The sequence below is a fragment of the Eublepharis macularius genome, chromosome 5 (assembly GCF_028583425.1).
Source record: "Eublepharis macularius isolate TG4126 chromosome 5, MPM_Emac_v1.0, whole genome shotgun sequence".
NCBI lineage: Eukaryota > Metazoa > Chordata > Lepidosauria > Squamata > Eublepharidae > Eublepharis > Eublepharis macularius.
This window is the reverse complement of record NC_072794.1, coordinates 102,681,394-102,702,384: the sequence shown is the minus strand read 5'-3', so window position 1 is coordinate 102,702,384 and position 20,991 is coordinate 102,681,394.

Below are 20,991 nucleotides of genomic sequence, written 5' to 3'. Positions count from 1 at the left end.
TTGAGATTTGTTTCTTGCCTTCTTGTAGCATTACTTCTTCCAATTCTGTATTTTCCATTCTTATTCCTCCCCTTGAACAGTCCGATTTATAAAGATCCCTTATCTGTCTGTATTGAAACCAACTATAGCAAGGAGACAATTCTTCTTGTGACTTTATTCTTAATGTTGAATATTGTATTTGTGTTATCTCCTTATAAGTTAAATGTTGCTGTTCGTTCTCGACAGTTCTCGGGTCTATTACTTCATATGGGACCACCCAAGAGGGGATTTGATCTTCCAGATACATCTTATATTTCTTCCAGATTGTGAAGAGGCTTCTTCTAATATAGTGATGCAGAAACAGAGAGTCCGCTTTTATTTTATCGTACCATAGGTATGCATGCCATCCAAATATTTTCTTATAACCTTCCAATGCCAGAAGCTTGCGATTTTTCAACGTTATCCAATCCTTTATCCATGTCAAACAAATTGCTTCATAATACAGTCTTAAGTTGGTTAGTTGCAAGCCACCTCTTTCTTTCGCATCCTGTAACACTTTCATTTTAACACGTGGTTTCTTGCCTGCCCACACGAAATTCGAAATTTTTCTTTGCCATTTTTCAAATTGTTTAGAGTCTCAAATAATCGGAATCGTTTGTAACAGAAACATCACACAAGGTAGAACATTCATTTTTATTGTCGCGATTCTGCCCAGCCATGATAAATTCAACTTGTTCCACTTTATCAAATCTCTCTCTATTTGTATCCATAATTTCTCATAGTTGTTCTTAAATAAGTCTATATTTTTTGCGGTTAGTTCAATTCCCAAATATTTTACTTTGTTTGTTACCTCGCAGTCCGTTAATTCCATCAGTTCTTGTTGTTTCTGTTTGGTCATATTTTTGCATAGTATCTTCGACTTCTTTTTATTTACAAAAAAACCAGCCAGATCTCCAAATTCATCTTCTTTATTACCTTTGGCATATTGTCAATTGGATCCTCTACAATCAACATTATGTCGTCCGCAAATGCTCTGACCTTGTAGGTAAACTCTCTTATCTTTATACCTCGGATTGTGTCGTCCTCTCATAACTGAATCATCAATATCTCCAAAATCAATATGAACAGCAATGGAGACAATGGGCAGCCTTGCCTTGTGCCTTTGCTTATTTTCAGTTTTTTTGTCAAATCGTCATTCACTACAATCGCTGCACTTTGGTCTTTATAAATTCCTTTAACTGCTTGTATGAACTTTTCTCCCATTTGCAGCTTTTCCATGGTGGCGAACATAAAGTCCCAGTTCAGATTGTCAAATGCTTTTTCTGCGTCTACGAAAAAGAAACAAACCTCCTTATCACAATGCTTATCATAATATTCAATAGCATTTATTACTGTTCTCAGATTGTCTTTAATTTGTCTATTAGGTAAAAATCCCGCTTGTTCATCTGCAATGAATTCCGACATCCATCCTTTAATTCTTTCCGCCAACACCTTTGCAAATATTTTATAATCATTGTTCAACAATGAAATTGGTCTATAATTTTTAACATTAGTCAAATCTTGTCCTTCTTTTGGAATCAATGATATGTTAGCCTCCTTCCAAGAATCAGGAATCTCTTGATCCTGCATAGCACCATTCATCACCTCTTTCAGGAGAGGTGCCAATTCTTGGCCCATTATTTTATAAAATTTTGCCGTTAGTCCATCCGGGCCTGGCGCCTTCCCCAATTTCGTTGATTGAATAGCTTCTTTTATTTCTTCTTCTGTCACTTCCTAATTCAATTTCTCTTTCCATTCTTCAGAGAGTGTCGGAAGTTTCATCCTATCTAAATATTCCGCTATTGAATCTTTGTTCACCTCTTTTTTTTGGTATAATTTTGCATAAAATTTAAAAAAGGCTCTACTAATGGCAACTTGATCACTTAATAGCTTATCATCTCGTATCATACTGATAATTTTCTTCTCCTGCCTCTTTTTTAGTTGCCACGCCAAATATTTCCCAGGTTTATTTGCACCTTCAAACGACCTCTGATTCATCCTCTTTAAATTCCACTCCAATTCTTTATTGTTCATTGCCGATAACTGTTCTTGCAATATTTTTATATCCTGATATATTTTCTTTTTGCCTGGTCTCTTTTTGAGCTGAATCTCTTTGGCTTTAATTTTTTCCATAATTTCTTGTCTTTTCTCCTCCTTTTTCCTCCTGTCTCTCGCATTCAAGTCCATTAGTATCCCTCTGATCACGGCCTTATATGTGTCCCAAACCTTATTTGTCGATACTTCTTTATTCAAATTGTATTGCAAAAAGAACTTGGTCTCTCTTCGCAGCAACGCAATATTCTCTTCCGTTTGTAACAGGTCTTCATTTATTCTCCATCCTCTTCTTTTAGTATTCTTATCAAATTTCCACACAATTGGATTATGATCTGAGCCTACCTTTGGCATTATTTCCACCTCTTTATTCCAGAGCGACAGTTCTTTGGAGGCCCAGATCATATCAATTCTTGATAGTGTAGAGTGTCTTGCAGAGTAATATGTATATTGTCTATTCTTGGGATACTGTCTCCTCCATACATCCTCTAAACTTTCCTGTTTCATGATTGCAAAAAATGACTTTGGTAATAGTCCTCTTTTTTTTTGTGTAGTCTTAGATTTCTTGTCTTCCTCCAAGTTTGTAACTCCATTAAAATCGCCTGCCAATATTATTTGGTCATAAGATAGTTCATCTAACTGTTTTTGTAAGTCCGTAAAAAAATTTTCTTTTGCACCATTAGGCGCATAAATTCCAATCACCAATGTCTTTTTTGAATTCCAAATTATTTCCACCACCAAATATCGAGCTTCAACATCACTGAACACCACTCTAGGCTGTAGTTCCTCCTTTATATACAACACAACACCCCTCTTTTTCTGTTTGGAGGCAGCTATAAATTCTTTTCCAAGTTTTGCCATTTTCAAATATTTTACATCTTGCTTTCTAATATGTGTCTCTTGTAGGCATACAATTTTACATTTCTGTTTTACAAGCCAGTGGAAAATAACCTTACGTTTACAAGGTGAGTTTAGTCCATTTACATTCCAAGATATAATTTTACACTCCATGATCAAGGTTTTGTGGGTTTTGGTAAGTCCTTATCATTTTTACTAATAAAATCCTCCATTTCCTGGCCAGATCTGATGCTCTTTCTTACTCCACCAAACCAAATGTCAGTCCCTCTGGTATTTCCCATCGGTATTTTACTTTCATTTCTTTTAACATCTGGACTAGCTCTCTGTATTTCTTTCTTTCCAACAATACCGATCTGGGCAGTTCCTTCATAATTCTTACCGCCTTTCCATCAACTTCTAGTGGATCCTGAAACTGTTTGGTCACAATTAGTTCTCTTGTATTTCTTGTCATAAATTGCACAATCATATCCCTTGGTAACTTCCTCTGAGACGCAAATTTTGAATTAGATCCAGAGGAGTTAGCCGTGTTAGTCTGTAGTAGTAAAATCAAAAAGAGTCCAGTAGCACCTTTAAGACTAACCAATTTTATTATAGCATAAGCTTTCGAGAATCAAGTTCTCTTCATCAGATGCCTGATCAAAACTGGGCAGATACAGAAGAGGAGGGGGAAAGAGAGGGAAGGAAGGGGGCATAAATCACAAGAAGGCAGAATGCAATTAGCATAGAGGCAATCAAAACATTCCTTTGCTTGGAAATGTAAACATCTCCTTTTGGTGTGCAGTCAGTTTGTAGTAGTGAAGGTATCCAATTCCTATGTAGTATAAGCCTTCGGTAACCACAGCTCTCCCTGCCAGTTGCATCTGACAAAGAGAACTGTGGTCCCCGAAAGCCCACACCAGGCGTCACTGGGCCCAGTGACGCCTGGTGTGGGCTTTCGGGGACCACAGTTCTCTTTGTCAGATGCAACTGGCAGGGAGAGCTGTGGTTACCGAAGGCTTATACTACATACTACATACTACATACTACATACTACATACTACATAGGAATTGGATACCTTCACTGCTACAAACTGACTGCACACCAAAAGGAGATGTTTACATTTCCAAGCAAAGGAATGTTTTGATTGCCTCTATGCTAATTGCATTCTGCCTTCTTGTGATTTATGCCCCCTTCCTTCCCTCTCTTTCCCCCTCTTCTTCTGTATCTGCCCAGTTTTGATCAGGCATCTGATGAAGAGAACTTGATTCTCGAAAGCTTATGCTATAATAAATTTTGAATTAATTCTGTACACCACGTCTAGGAGAGCTGCAATTTCCTCTTCCTCCTTCCCCAGGTACTCTGCCAAAATTTCTGTAATCTGCTCTCGGGCGGTCTTTTCCTCTGTTTCCAGGATCGAACGAAATCTTAGCTGTTTTTCCATTTGTTTACTTTCCGCGATGGTCACTCTCGCTTTCAGTCCACTCATCTCTGTCCTCTGCAGATCCATCGTGTTTTCTACTACCTTCACTCTCTGCTGCGTATCTGATACGTCTTTTACCAGCTCTGGCATTTCCGATTTAAGTGTCTCTTTAAAGTCTCTAAAGTCTTTTGCCATCTCCTGTATCATACCTTTGAGCTCTTTATTGCCTTCTGTAACTTCAGAAACTTTTTTATCCAGATTCTCCATCGCAGCTTGTCACTCCTTCTTCGACATCGTGGGGCTAGATTTACCATGCTCCCACGAGTCTGCCCTTTTCCTTAAATCCGTGGCGCTGATTTATTACTTCCAATTGCTTTAAAAAGTCCCAATTTACTCAGTTTTTGTTAAAAGTTGTTTTGCTCAGTCCAAAATATCGGGCGTTTTTTCTCTATGGTTTTAACTTGAAGCAAACGCCCTTACCTTCTTCCAAGATGTCCTACTTCCTGTTTCCTTGAAGCCAAAACTTTGCCCTTCTCCGAAATGGTGAACTTCCACTTCCTGTATTAACACAGAGCGCCTCTTGCCAGTCTCTTTATGGTCCTGACGTACTTCCTGTTTCTTTAATGTTTGCAGCAGTTCTCGCAATATTCAAGCTTTCCCACAGTCCAGTATCTCTTCCCACTTCAGGTATGTAAACAATATCCAATTTTCCGCCTTAACTACTGTTTAAAATGTTGCTTTTAAAATTTTCCCTTGCTGGAATCTTCCCCTTCACTTAATCAGTCTGTTGCAGTTTTTAAGTCCAGTTTTAAACTTTATTACTTGCTTAAATCTGTCCCGGTTTGAGAGATAGCAATCTTTACCATCTTAAACGTCTTTTCTTGGGTTGTAATCACTGCTTCTTTTAATCAAACGAATCTGTTTCCCTTGCTGCTTAACGAAGCTCAGGCATGCAGGTCTTATGCCAATACAATTGACTCCTGAGCCGCTGCAGAGATCTTGGCAAACCTGTCTTCGGGTGGGACCTCCAGGGCGGGAGGGAGCTCGTTGCTTAGAGCCCCCCACCACCCGAGATCGACGCGCCCTCAGATGCAGTGCGTACTTGCCTGTTCTCCGCCTGAGAACAGGGGGCCATGGGCAATCTGTGCCCCTCCAGCCTCCACAAACAGCGGCACGGACAGCTCAGCTCTTAGAGCTGCTTTAGACCTTCATGCATCCCGAACTGGAAGTCGATTACTTTCTTTATTGGGAAGGGTCCCAGGTATTTCAGGCCCAACTTTTTAGTAGGTTGTTCCGTTCTGAAGTTTTTGGTGGAGACATACACTTCATCTCCGGGGTGTAATTTCCATTGTGCCACATGATGACGATCTGCATACTTTTTGTAGTCAGCTTTGGCTTTATTCATCGTTTTTTGGATTTCCTCCCACTGTTTTGTCAGGGCGGTCCACCATTCACCCAGGTCCCCCGAGCGATTGCTGGGCGGCTGTACTTCGAAGGGGAATGCTACTCCCTTGTAGCCATGGACAATTTTAAAGGGAGTTTCTCCTGTGGAGCTGTGTACCACGTTGTTGTAAGCGTGCTCAGCAAGATGCAAGAGCTGGGTCCAATTGTTGGAAATTAATATAGCATTGGAGGAATTGCTCTAACACTTGATTAGTTCTTTTGGACTGTCCGTCACTCTGGGGATGATGGACAGAGCTTATTCCTTGTTCAATGCCCGCTACTTGTAAAAGCTCCCGCCAGAAGTTGGCAACAAACTGAACTCCCTGATACGATATTACCTTGGAAGGAAAAGAATGCAGTTTTACAATATGTTTCATGAACATATTGGCCAATTTTTTCGCTGAAGGAATACTGGAACATGGAATGAAGTGGGCTTGTTTGGAGAACAGATCCACCATGACTAGAATACAGGTGCAACCCTTGGATGGGGGGAGATCAGTAATAAAGTCCATGGAAACTACTTCCTAGGGCCTGTTGGGAGTTTCGAAGGGTTGCAGTAGTCCCGGCGGCTTTCCCCTCCTGGGTTTTGCCATAACACATGTGGGGCAGGAAGCTACATATTGAGACACGTCCCTTCGGCTACTGGGCCACCAAAACTGTCTTTGTATCAAATGTAAGGTTTTCAGGTATCCGAAATGGCCGGCGGTCTGGGCATCGTGACATTGTTGAAGCACCATCCGTCTCAAACTAGCAGGGATGTACAGTCTTTAAACCATTCTCCAGCCGCCGTTTGTGTCATTTTTCCTGTGGGCGCTTGCTGCCCCTCTTTCTCCACTTCGCTTTTCACTTTAGCTCTCCACCCCTTTTGGCTGTCTGACCGCTTGGTTGCCTGGCTACGCGTAGTAACCACTCCCCCCCCAATTGGTTGGGGGAAAACACTGTGTCAATAGTCTCGTCCCTCCTGCTCTGACGTTGGGGCATGCGTGAAAGGGCATCCGGCAGGAAATTAGACTTGCCCGGTAAGAAATTCAGAGTGAAATCAAATTTAGAAAAGAATTCCGCCCAACGGAGTTGTTTAGCACTAAGGCGCCGGGGTGTTTGGAGCGCTTCTAAGTTTTTGTGGTTCATCCAAACCTGAAAGGGATGACGCGCTCCCTCCAACCAGTGGCGCCACGAGTCAAGAGCAATTTTAACAGCAAACGCTTCCTTTCCCCACACACTCCAATTCTGCTCTGCTTCTGTAAATTTCCTGGACAAATATGCACAGGGCCGCACCTGCTCACCTTCCCCTGTCTGCATGAGGACGCCCCCAATGGCTGAGTCACTGACATCCACTTGTACTATAAAGGCTTTGTTCTCATCGGGGTGTTGTAGGACTGGTTCGGTAGTAAACCGATCCTTCAGCGTTTCAAACGCTAGCTGACAGCTTGGGCTCCATCGGAGTTGGGCCATAGGTTTGGCGGCTTGCCCTTCTTTCCCTTTTATCTTAAGCAACTCTGTTAGGGGGAGGGCGATCTGGGCAAAGCCTTCAATGGACTGTCTGTAAAAATTAGCAAAGCCCAGGAACGATTGTAATTGTTTGCATGTGGTGGGCGCCTGCCACTCTTGCACTGCTTTAACTTTAGCCGGGTCCATTTTTAGTCCTTGCCCCAAAATATGGTAGCCTAAATAGTCCAACTCCTCTTTGTGAAACTCACATTTGGATAACTTGATTGGAAGCTTGTGGTGCATCAGGGTGGCCAGGAATATCCGGACTAATTTTACATGTGCCTCTTTATTTTCTGAATAAATAAGCACGTCATCAAGGTAAACAACAACCCCTTTGTACAAAAATTCATGTAAAACTTCATTTATCATTGACATGTAAACCGAAGAGGCCCCAGATAAGCCAAATGGCATGACCAAGTATTCGAATTGGCCTAGGGGGGCATTGAATGCGGTTTTCCATTCATCCCCCTCCCTTATTTTAACATGAAAATATGCATCTTTGAGATCCAATTTTGAAAAGATCTTACCCTGAGCCACTACACTCAGCAGGTCTTGAATTAACGGAATCGGATAGGCATTGGTCATAGACACAGCACTGATGCCTCAAAAATCTGTACAAAGTCTGAGTCCCCCATCCTTTTTCTTCACGAACAACACAGGGGCGGCATGTGGGGAGCTAGCCAGGCGAATGAATCCTCTCTCTAGATTCTTGTCTATGAATGTCCTGAGTTCTTGCATCTCCGCCGGACTCATGGAATATAACTTTCCTTTGGGGAGCTTTTCTCCTGGGATTAATTCAATAGCACAGTCCGTGTTCTGGTGCGGCGGCAGGCTATCCGCCTCCTCCTCACTAAAGGCTTGAGCCATGTCTTGATACTCTGGAGGGATTAGACTTAGTTCCTCAGCGGTTAACAGGGCGACTTCCGCATTCGTGGGGGCTACTGCACCCCATTCTGCCTTCCAATGATGTTGTTGGCAATATTCTGGATCAAACACTATCATTCCTTTGGCCCAGTTGATGTAGGGGTTATAATCCCATAACCATCTACTGCCTAAGATGAGCAGGTATTTGGCGGCTTGGCTTACAATAAATGGAAGCACTTCCCAATGCTTGCCCATGCCTGTGGGCACTTGCTCTGTTTCTAGGACTGCTGGGTTCATATTTGAGCCGTCCATTTGTTCAAAGATAATCGGGACTTTTAGTTCATGCGTTTCAAGTCCCAGTCCGTTTACTAGCTATAATGTCTTGGGAGCAGCCTGAGTCAATTAATGCTTGGACTCAAATATGGGTCCCCCTCTTAGGGTTTACTAGCATAATGGGAACGAATAATATGGCCCCTCTTTCTCTCACCTCCTCCGGGGTGGGCTTTTCTTCGATCTGCCGTTGGAGCCTCTTCACGACAGATCCATTTCGTTTCCCGATGGCGGGCTGAGCTCATCGGCCTCCGGGACCTGGGCTTCGAACTCCATGCACACTTCCTCCACCTCCAGGCTTGTCTCGGAGCGCCCTTTTCTAGTTATACCCCGACCCCGGCTGGACTGTGGGGCTGGAGTGGGACGTGCCAGGGGCGCCGGCGCCTGCACCCGGAGAGGGCATTGGGCTGCAAAATGCCCACTGTTTCCTCATTGGAGGCATAGTCCTTGTCTCCACCTTGTCTCACGGGCTCCTCTCGCAGCGGGAGCACCCCGTCCTTCCCGGTGACTTGGCGGGGCTCGTCGGGTCCCCATGGCCTGTTGTTGCTTAACCATTCGGACAACTTGAGTGCTATTCTCCACTTCGCAAGCCAGTTGTATCCACCCCAGAAGTGTTGGTGGATCATCTTGCATTAGCGCCCTGTCCAGTAGCTTGGGGTTCATCCCATTCCAAAACAGTACAATTTTGGTTCCTTCCTCCTGATGTGGGCACTTGGCCGCCAGCTGATGGAACTTGGCTGCATAATCTCTCACTGACTGGGATCCTTTCCGCAAGGTTTGCAGTTCCATGCGGGCCCATTCCACTTCAAGAGGGTCTTCATACTGGGCTCTGAGCGCAGCAATAAAGGCTAGCAGACTTCCCAGCTCTGGGGCCCCTGTATAGTAGAGGGTTACATATCATTCAGCTGCTATGCCTTCCAGACGGGCCGTGAGATGCATCACTCGGCTCTCCTCATTGGGGAACAGGTAACCCCATTGATTGAAGAATTGCAGGGCTTGTACGACAAAGAACCCTAACTTACGGGGCTCACCGTCAAAGATAGCTTCCAGCTTAATCCATCCCATCGGTAACTCGCCCTCACCGGCTCCTCCCACGTCGACAGGTTGGACAGGTGGCCGTTGCGGCGCAGGGCCTCTAGGAGGTATGCCTTGGGGACGCAGCTGAACTGGCGCAGGTCTCAGCATCCTTGGTCTTGGTAGCGCTCCTGGAGCACCCGGACGTGGCTGTGGTGGAGGTGGAGCTGGGAGTTACCCTGGTGGCCCAGCTTCCCCTGGTCCTGGTTGCGGCCTCGGCTGAGGCGGTGGTGCCGGCCCCTGAGGTTGAGGCGCAGCTGTCACAGGGGTAGCAGGTCCTGGACCTGCTGGGGCCGCTCCTCCAATGGTAGGTGCTGGGGGGGGCCCCCGCTGGAGGGCCTCCTGGCACTAGTCCTTGGGGCGCTGCCCCCCCCTTGTGCACCATTTCTTGTGGGAGCAGCTCCTCCTGGCCTGGCGGGGCCAGCTGTTCCCGGTGGCGGTGGCAACGGGAGTGGTGGGCCCGGTCTTGCGTTGCCTCTGGCTGCTGCTAACTCAAGTAGCTGTTGTAGTCCTGCTGGGCCTGGGCCCCAGCTCGCCCCGCACCTTCCTCTCCCTGGGCCAGCAATGCAATCAAATAGGTGACTTGCGCTAAATCTGCTCGCATCACCTCCATTTGCACTTCCAGGGCTTGGCAGCGATTCTCCTCCTCTACGTTGAGGTCAGGCTCTGTCTCGTCTTCTCTGCGCGGCTGGAGCAAGCTCTCCTCCCAAGCTCTCTGTTGGCGGTCGGCTCTTTCCACCTCCTCCTCCATGGCTTGGGCTCCTTGAACTTGGGCTTTGGGACCAGACACAGCAACTGCCCCCAAAGAGACTTGGTCCGACATCTCAGTCACGCTAGCCACCCAATCCTTGGCAATTCCAGTCACAGCCAGAACTCCGTACTGTAGTCCTTGGGCCTGCCCCTGCAGGGCGGTCAACCGTCCCTGTCTTTCAGGAACCTCCGCCTCACTCTCCCAAGTCCCAACCGAACCGACATCCACATAATCCCAGCTCATGGGCTCCGTGCGCAGCGTAGTCCAATCTGGGAGACTGCCCGTCTCTTCTGGCAGATTCACTTCCACCAGGCACTGTGCCGCCTCATCCCAACGATACCACTGCTGAGTGCTGGCCCAGGCTTCTCTGGCGGAGAGAGTGGACCTCCTGCTGGTTTCCCAAACTGGACCTCCTGTTGCTCCCAGGTCCTCCGACACTGGAGCTAAGTCCATCATAGAGTGGGAAAACATAGTGCCAGCACGTCTTTCCCTGGTATTCCGGGGCCGCGGGCCCCACTGCTGGGGTGCAGGCACGGATGTTAGAGGGGTAAATCCTCGTCCCACGCTGGTCCAGGGCCTGGCGCCTTCCCTGCTCGCTCACGCCTGGTCGGTCCCACTGTCAGGCTGTGTAAACAGCCCCTCACCCTCCGTGCCTGGATCAGACGGGTCTGTCGGAGGTAATCCGGTATCCATCTCTCCCAGTTGAGGGGTCGGGGAAGTTAAAAGGGATTCTCAACAAAATGTCAGACCATGGAATCCCAGTTATCTAGAGTTCGTCTCCCCCCTTCTGCAAGAAGCACAAAGTTTCTTAATTCCAAAAAGTTTATTGAAAGACAATGCTCAAGATACAGTTATCCATATTCCAAGGACTAGGGAAGTCTTGGCTGAACAAAAGCTTTGTTGAGAATGACACACAAAATGAAAGTAGCAACACTTCAAACACCCATTCCCAGCCTCCCCCCTTAGTCCTGTCTACAAGGCCTGGGAAGGCGAGGACGTCAAGGTCGACCGGAACGGTTTGATAAGAATTCTTTGCTCCCATGGATATATGCGGCTTGGGCAGCACCTGGGCCTGGAGGGAGAGAACTAAACAACTACAGATTATAACACAAGGACATGGCATAGCTTTGGCTTGAGAACTGACTAGCAAACTGATACTCTGACAGATAGACCGCCTGAAGGGGGCTCAGCCACCACAGGGGTGCGAGCAGATTGGTTGCAGCTCTATATGGTGTCCTATACTCCTCTGGGCCGTTTGGGTGGGGCTGGGCATGGGGGGAGATTGCTTTCATTGTAACATGGGTGCCTATGGGTTATTCCATCTTTTTTTTTGTGGAGCAAATTTCCATGGTTGTGCGGGGGGGGGGCGTGATCTAGGGCTCAGAACAGCTTAGGGAGCCAATTAACTCACTCCTTGCCCCCTGCCATGCCCCCTGGCCCGCTGATGCAGGGGGTTCCACTGCAGATCTGCCCATGCATGGGTTTGACAGCAGGCAGTGCATATTGGTGCTGCAGCATTGTAACAGGGGGTTACGCTGGCAGAGGGGCCAGATATACTGGCGTATTTCAGCATCAGCTTCCTGGGCATTTTTTAGTGCCGCCCCCCCCCCCCCGATTGCACTGTTAAAGGTGTTTTTTTTAAAAAAAAAATCAATGATTGCTATAGGACTATAATGATCTATTACCACTTATCTATGACAAATTTTAATCGATTATAAAACTGCTAGAGTGCATGCATGAAGAAAACAAAAAGGGGGCACTAGATGCTATAGCAGCTGTGATTATCACTCCCCTAGAGTCAATATGGAGTCACTGCAGAGCACATGCCTAAAGGAAATGTCACAAAAAATACAGATAAATGTGTACAAAAAATTCCACGTGTTTGAAGCAACATGGGGAATCCTTGCCATTTGAAGGCAGCCTTTGTGATGGCATTCTGTGCCCTATGTATCTTCAAATATACTTCATAAACAAGAAAAGCAAGTCAATAAATCAAAACATACTTGCACTGAGTATTTTCCCCACCAGATCTCAGTGTGATATAAGGTTTAATACACCAGACTTCTGCATAGTTACAGCTGTGCTGTTATCTATTCAGGAAACTATGAGAAATGATGCCACATGATACTTGAGACACATCTTGCAGCACATTTCATGAGAAGGCTAGAGGAAAAAATAGAGATGTAATATTTATAGCTCAGCCATGTGATAATCTTTGCCTGTCATTTGTTTATTAGTATCCCTTAACAAAAAATGCACCATTTATCTGATGGGTGTGTGTGTCTGCTATAGAGCTGTGATATGTAGACAGAAGAGTGGGATAAGAGAGTCATTCTGGTCATGAAGGAGAATTAAGCATGACATTGTCATGTGTTCAGTGGATGTCTCAGAAAATTTAGTAACTTTGCTAATTTAGGAAGCTGCTATGACTACACTGGAGCAGTCTCCTTGTGCTCATCGGACAAGATCATAAGGTGATTAACGGCCCCATCCTAAGCAGAGTTGCACCCTTCTATGACCCCTGGCTTCATTGGATTAACGAGGCTGTAACTCTGTTTAAGAGGATGGCATTGTTAAACCAGCACAGCTTTTCCCAAGCATGTTTCCTAGTTTAGTGTGATATCAGGGATATGTACCAGAGTGAGGGTACCTTTGCTCTACCCAATCTTTTCAAAGTCCTCAGAGGACACAACCCCAGGTTGGGAAAAGAAAACTCCCTGGATGTCTTTGAGGTCTGTTCCCCACTGTTCTCAGCCATAAGGAAGGGGGCTCATTGTTGCCATTATCCTTTGTTAGTCCAAGCACCCACTACATAGAACTGTTGCCCCTAGAGCCTCTATTAGGCGTGCTCCACCTTGGAGTAAAACCTTAGAATCATGGTAGGAATTAAACACAATAATGTGCCTTTTTCACAATGCGGTAGTCAGATCTTCATAAGATACTGTCACACTCCCTAACCTTGAGATGCTATGGGATCTCCACACACCCAGATAAAAATGAATGATTTCCATTGCCATCAAGAGCATTCCTTATAATACTGACCTACCCTGTAACCTTATCAAGTCCTTAATCGGTAGCAATTCATCTCCTGCCCCATTAGTGTCCCACTGATCAGAGTTACTCAAGTTGCCTGAAAATCTGGTATTTGCCACTAGCAGAAAGAGGCAGTAATGCTAAATATTAAAGGTGTCCCATTTAGGTGGCATTTTAGAGGCAGTGTAGCTTCCCTCAGGACAACACTGCAACTCTTGAAGGCTCATTTCTTATTCAGGGATTTTTTTCTGGGAAATGAGGTGGTGGAACTCAGTGTGGGTTGCCAGCACCCAGGGCAACTTCCAGCAGGAGGTGCACGCACACTCCTGGGACCGCGTGATGACATCACTTCCAGGAAGTGACATCATTGTGCAGGGCGTGCGGCCACCTCCCAGGAGTGCTCCCACGATTCAGACCTGCTCGCCTCCCCACCCCTTACCTGTCTGGCAGCAATGTTCCCTCTAAGCAGTGCAGTGTTGTGAGCCAGAAATCTACTTTGTGAGCAGCAAACTTGCAAGTTTTGAGCACACCTTTTCCAAAACCAGAATCCATTTGATTAAAAGACTTTTGCATTAGATTGTCTGAGGCATTGGTATCAATATGCTGATGACACCTACTTATGTGGTTCTCAAAAGCTTATGCCTCAATAAAGTTGGTTAGTCTTAAAGGTGCTACTGGACTTTTTACTATTTTGCAAGTACAGACTAACATGGCTAACTCCTCTGGATATTAAAGAGTGCATCTGTAATATATGGAATTCACTGCCAAATGATGTAGCAACTGCTAGAGGGTATTAGGGACTTTAAAAATAATTAGAGAAATGGGTGAATGAAAAGGTTATTCACAGTTATTTTAGCATAAGAGTTAACTGGATACTCCATGTATAGGGGCAGTATGCCGCCTGAGCCCAGACCAGGACAACCCAGGCTAGCTTGATCTTAGATCTTGGAAGCTAAGTAGGTGGTCCCTCCAGTGTTGTTTCACAGAGGCAGGCAGTGGCAACCCACCTCTGCACATCTCTTGCCTTAAAAACCTTGCAGGGTTGTTATTTATTTTATTTTGTTTGCACTATTTATAGCCAGCCTTTCTCACTGAGATTCAAGGCACATTTCACAGAGTAAGTCAATACAATCAACAGAACGGGGCATTCAATAAACAATACAATAGGAAATGGGTTGCAGAAATTTGAAAACAACCAGAAGTTGGATACAGTGCTGAAAGTGTTAAGAAACAAAAACCTAACTTCCTTAACATTTGTACCAGGGTAATAAATGTGGGGCAGATTTGATGGAGGCGGGGGAATACAGCTTGAATTTCAGGAGCTGAAGCAGATACCCTCAACTTCCACCCTCTCCAGGTACCAGCCCCCAAATCTTCAGGAATTTCCTTACCTGGAGCTGGCGGCAACCCTAGACGAGTGCAAAGCATGCGAGCCAGCTGAGGCCAGGGCGCACCATGTAGCCGACTGCCTGCCCATGCTCAGCTGCCTGCCCACCGCTGCCACCTTCTCCAGCCTCTGCAGCCACAGCAGAGAGGCTGCTTGGCGGGCCCAGCAGAGAGGCTGCACAGGCACCCGCCCACCACTGCCTCCTCCTCCAGCTCCTGGTGCAGAGAGGTGCTGGAACTGTGTTTCACTGCATTCCAGCAGGGAAAAAGCCCTGCTCATACTACCTTTTGTCAGGACCAGTCAAATGACACATAACAGTAGAAGATCCAGGTCTAATAGCACCTTTGGCTCTTCAAGTACAGACCAACATGGCTTCCCACCTGAAATGTAACAGTCTTTGAGTTTTCACGTTCACCAAAACACTTCTTTAGGATGGCTGTTGCAAAAAAAAAAATTAAGGGAATTTTTTGGGGGAAATTCCTCAGGACATGACGGTGATAGCTCCAGTAGCCTGCACTGTGAGTGAGATGCAGAGCTGCTTTGAAGGGTGCTGCTTTCAGGTTATCATGCCAACACTGAATGGTGTCCATTTTTTAAAAATAGTTTTTATTTATTTCAAATAATAAGCTCATACAAAAACACAGTGCAATCCTAAGCAGCAGGGTGGAAACCACATAGGAAGAGAACTATGCCTTGCATGGGCATAAATGGCACTTACGTCGATGCAAACCCCTCTCTGCTGGCTCCCACCCAAGGCGCAGTACGGCAGACGGGCCACCACAGGTGGGCACGCTTGGTGGCCAGGTGGAGGCACAAGTCCCCATGCCAGTGTGGGAGGTGGCGGGGTGGGGGGCAGGTTGTGAGTAAGTCCACTTCCAAACCCACTCCAGTCCTGGGAACGCCCCCTCCAGTGGCAGAAAGTTACGCCATGAAAAAAGGAAGCGCAACCCATAGGCGCCCATTGAACGAAAAAACTCGAGCCCCTCTCTTGGCATCCAGCCCTGCCCCCTGAGGCCCGAAGGAGCATAGGATGGGAACTACCATGGGAGCCAATCCGCGTCCACTTCTGGGGTGGGCAAGCCCCCCTCCCTGCATCCAAACACCTGCAGATGCACCCTACAAAGCGTCTGGCTGCGCTGCTCATGACCTCAGGTAAGTGAGCACATGGCCGAAAGCTCTGCCCGTCAGCCTTCTGCCGTGGGTACTTTGAGCATGAGGCGGGAGAAAGGGTACTCATGGTGGTGGCACTGAGTGCACTGGGGGGACTTAGCAAGAAAACTGGGAGAACTTTGCACTCGATCAAGGGAAGAAGGGCAAAGTCCAGAATGTCTGGCTAACCAACAATAACCACTCAAGTTTCCTTGCAGGTTATCTGCCTCTGAAGTTCCATCTCAGTAAGGAGCAAGGTAGCACTTTCAGGTAAGAATTAGATGGGGCGGTGGCTAACGCAGCTCGCTGATTTGTGTTGGCTGCCCCATCACCTGAACTCACTTGACCATTAGCCTTGGCAGGGGAGAGGATGGTGGTGGCAGCCCCTGCCTGCCCCAGAGGCAATTGCCCAGGAAACTACTCTTGACCAGGTGTTTGTAACTACCTGTTAACTTTCTCCCTTAAAGGTAAAGTCACCCCAAGGCAGAGCGCTTCCTCACCAGAGGGTCTTGCATCAACTGGTCACTAGCTGCACCTCTGGGGCTGCCGCTGTTGCTCACTACTATGTGCATCTTCTCAGATGTTGGAGTGTGGGCTTTGCCTCGGACATGGACCGGGCTGGGTTACTTGCAGCACATGTGTGTCTTTCTCTTGCAGGCATGTCGTGACTTATCCGGGAGATGACCAAGCATGTCTGCTTCAGCCCCCCCACCCATAATCCTCTGCAAGTGTCATTCAGATCCAGCTCAGGAAGCAATATCTCAAGGCAGTCCGCATCTCCGCCTCGCCCCTGGGAGTGTGAGGGCTGTGCAAAATGCCTTGGCTCCCTTTCCAGTCGAGGGACATTGGCACTTTTTCCAGTTTAATAAAACGTGTTGAAAAACAACAAACTACTTCTGTGTTTGCATGCCTGACTGACATTGCCCGTAGCCGCCCTCTCAACTCCCTGTCACACATGTCCTCTCACACATCCCCACAAATGTATCAAGCAATGCCCCGTCCAACCTCCCTGACCCCTTCCTCCCCTCAATGTAACTTCAGGCAGTGGGGTGGAAATTGAAGTGTGGCCCATGAATGTCTGCGCGGGGGGCGGGCACTGAGGACTTTCATTCTCTGATAGTCTGAGCTGCTGGCATCTGATATGCCAGGAAGATGGTCATTGCACATGGCAAGTTCTTGCCAGGGGGTGGGGGATGAGTTTGCAGAAGCAGAGGTGGACTTGGGCAATCTGGTGTGGGGAGGGCCTGTCAGTCCATGCTGGGGAAGGGCATCTCCCCATTACTGGGGCATGGCTGTTGAGGTCCAGCCCTTGTTCTCACACTGTAGAGGTGCAGTGATGTGTTCAAGTGTTTCCGCAGCAAGTTTGTGTGTGCTTTCATTTCCCTCGCTTCCAAACGGCCTCCTGGCCTCCCACGTGGTTCCCAGTGGGTGTCATTGAAGACCCCGCCTCCCCCACCTGCTTCTCTGGAACCTGGGGACTAATTAGGGTTGCCAGTCTCCAGGTGGTAGCTGGAGATCTCCCAGAATTACAACAACTAATCTCCAGGAAACAGAGATCAGTTCCCTACTATTTGGCCCTACTTTTCAGGGAGGGGGAACCTGTTTCTTGTGGTGGTGGCAGCGGAGGCATGGATTTGCAGGCCCACCTTACCCGCTGAATGAAGGGCTCTCCAGGGCACATACGGGGAGAGATGGTCCCTCAGGTATGCTGGTCCCAATCCGTTTAGGGCTTTAAAGGTTAAAACCAACACCTTGAAATGGATCCGGAATTCCACAGGGAGCCAGGGAAGCTGCTGTAGGATTGGTGTAATATGTGTCCTGTATGGAACACCCATCAGGACACGAGCAGCAGCATTCTGGACCCATTGTAGTTTCCAGATCAGACCCAAGGGAAGCCCTGTGTAGAATGAGTTACAATAGTCCAGCCTGGAGGTGACCGTTGCATGGATCGCTGTTGTTAGGCCCCGGGCTGAGAGATAGGGGGCAAGTTGCCTGGCTTGCAGCAGGTGGAAAAAAGCAATCCGGGCAACAGATGTGACAGGGAGGAATCCAAGATCATACCAAGACTTTTAACCGATGAGACGGGCACCAACGGGGCCCTCCCAAAGGCTGGGAGATGGAACCTCGCATCCAACAGCCCAAGGCCCAAGTACAGGACCTCTGTCTTTGCGAGGTTCAACTTCAGTCTGCTCTGTTTCACCCAACCAGACACGGCCTCCAAAACTCTCAGAAGGGCATCTGGGGCAGAGCCAGGTCGGCCGCCCATCAACAGATACAACTGGGTGTCATCTGCATACTGGTGACAACCCAGTCTGAAACTCCACACCAGCTGGGCGAGGGGGCGCATATAAAGATTGAACAACAGGGGGAGAGTATTGCCCCCTGCGGGACGCCACATACCAGTGATTGGCGTGTGGACACCCTCTCCCCCAGCACTACCCTCTGTCCCCGACTGTAGAGAAAAGAGACAAGCCACTGCAAGGCCGTCTCTCAGATCCCCACATTGGCGAGACAGTGGGCCAACAACTCATGGTCAATTGTGTCGTACGCCGCTGAGAGATCTAGCAATATCAACAGTGCCAACCCACCTCGATTCAGGTGTCTGCGGAGATCGTCTGTGAAGGCGGCCAACACTGTCTCCATCCCATGGCCCAGACGGAAACTGGACTGGTATGGGTCCAGGACAGATGTCTCTTCCAGGAAAGCCTGCAGCTGTTCCACCACCACTAAGCCTTCTTGATTTTTTCATCTTGTAATTTTTTAAATCTTATTCTTGGCTCCTTCCCATCCCATACAAAATCATTTATTCCTTTATGCCATTTTTAAAGATCTTTTAATCTACATGGATTGGTAACATTTGGAACAGAAGATTCAGCTTTGGTAATATAGTCATTTTGATAGCAGAAATTCTTCCTAGTCATGAAATTTTCAATCTTTCCCATCTTTGCAGATCTTCAATAATATTTGTCCAATTTTTTTGATAGTTATCTTTATATAAATTATCATTTTGCCCCATTACATATATACCGAAATATTTGATTGTCTTTTTAATGACGATATTTATTTATTTATTTATTTATTTATAGTCCGCCTTTCTCACTGAGACTCAAGGCAGAATACATAGCATGAGATTAGTACAATCAGTATCGGGAACATTTCCATACAACAACAAGGACATTTCTATACAGTGTTAAGGACATTTCCACAACGTCATAGGATTTTACAAAGACGTAGCATTAGCAGGGATCCAGTACAGAGTAGAAGAATTGCTGAAACAGAACATAATCCGTTCTAGGACTGACATTAGATAAACATGAAGTACAGGTAGTATAAGAGTACATATTTGAGCAACAGATAATATGCAAGGCAACATAGTGGTGAAGTCTATGGTCCCTAACTCATTAGTGAATCATTTGAGACCCCTCCCTATAATGCTTCCCTCCAATCTGAGTAAAAAGCCTTTTTGAATAATTCGGTTTTGTATAATTTGCAGAAAGCCAGGAGAGTGGGAGCTCTCCTGACTTCCTCAGACAGACCTTTCCATAGGGTGGGGGCCACCACAGAGGAAGCCCGTATGTGGGCTGCTGTTGATTTTGCTCATGTGCAGGCCGGCACCTGCAAGAGACCTGTTCAGATGAGCAAAGCTGCCATGGAGGGACATATGGAGTGAGACGATATTATAGGTATGCTGGGCCAAGGCCATGAAGAGCTTTGTATGTGAATTGAGCATGGTAACTGATAGGTAGCCAATGAAGTGACTGTAGGATGAGAGTGATGTTCATGCTCCTGCTTGCTCCTGATAACAGTCGAACTGAAGTATTTTGCACCAGTTGGAGTCTCCTAGTTAATTTAAATGGGAGACCAATATATAGTGCATTACAATAGTCAAGTTCTGATGTTTCCCTTGCATGAATCCAGGTGGCCAGGTCAGCCAGGTCAAGGTAAGAAGCCATCTTCCAGGCTAAAGTGAGATTGTAGTAAGCATTTTTTTGCGGCTGCCTTAACTTGTTTTTCTAGTAGTAGCGCTGGATCCAATATAACCCCTAGGCTCTTAACCGAGTCTGCAAGGGTCAGACGAACTCTATCAAAAGTGGAGAATACAATGTCTTTCAAGATGGAACCCCCACTGCCCTGTCAGACATTCATGGGCCACACTTCAGTTCTCACCCCACTGCCTGCAGTTACATTGAGGGGAGAAGGGAGCAGAGAAGCTGGACGGGATGCCACTTGACACCTGCTCCTTCTGTCAGCAGAGCCCACCCCATCCATCCCAGCCCTGAACCAGGAATCATTCACTGGGATGTGTGAAAAGACATCCCTATGAGGGGTTGGGGGGGGCTACTGTCATCTACAGGCAAGCAAAGAGACAGGCAGTTTGTTTTTTACAACACATTTTATTAAACTGGAAAAGGTGAAGGGGTTGTCTGGATATGTATCCTGCCAATGTCCCTTGGCTGGAAAGGGTGCAAAGGCAGTTTGCGCAGCAGTCAGAGCCACAAAATCCATTCCTCCTCCTGCCCTCTCAGACGAGGTTGAGATGTGGGCTGCCTTGGGGAACTGCTCCCTGGGCTGGACCTGAATGGCACTTGTGGAGGATTACCGAGGTCTGAAACAGCCACGCTCCATAGTCTCCTAGATGAGTTGCGACCTGCCTGCAAGGGAAACAAAGACATGTGTTGCAAGTGACCCAGCCCGGTCCACAGCTGAGGCCAAGCCCAATTTGCAATGTCTAGGAAGGTGTCCAGTGGTGGGAGCAGCAGCGGGAGCTCCACAGATGCCGCTTGTGACCAGATGACACATGACCCTCTGGCGCGAAAGTGCTCTGCCTTGGGATGATCATCCTGTGAGGGAGAAAGTCAAGGGGCTGAACAGCCTCCAGCAACAGAGAGTTACGAAAACCCAGTCAACCCAACCTGAGGCTGCACTTCCTCCTCTGCCGGGGGGTGGGGGGAACCTGGCTGAGGGAGTCTGAACAGAGCACCCAAATGGGTAGCTGGCATCCCCCCCCCCCCGGAATGGCTGTGTCAAGACTAGTTTTCTGGGCAACTGCCTCTGTGGTAGGCAGAGGCGGCCACCACTGCCCCGTCCCCCGCCGAGCTTCACCTGCAGAGGCTGGAAGTCAGGAGAGTTCAGGTGAGGAGAGC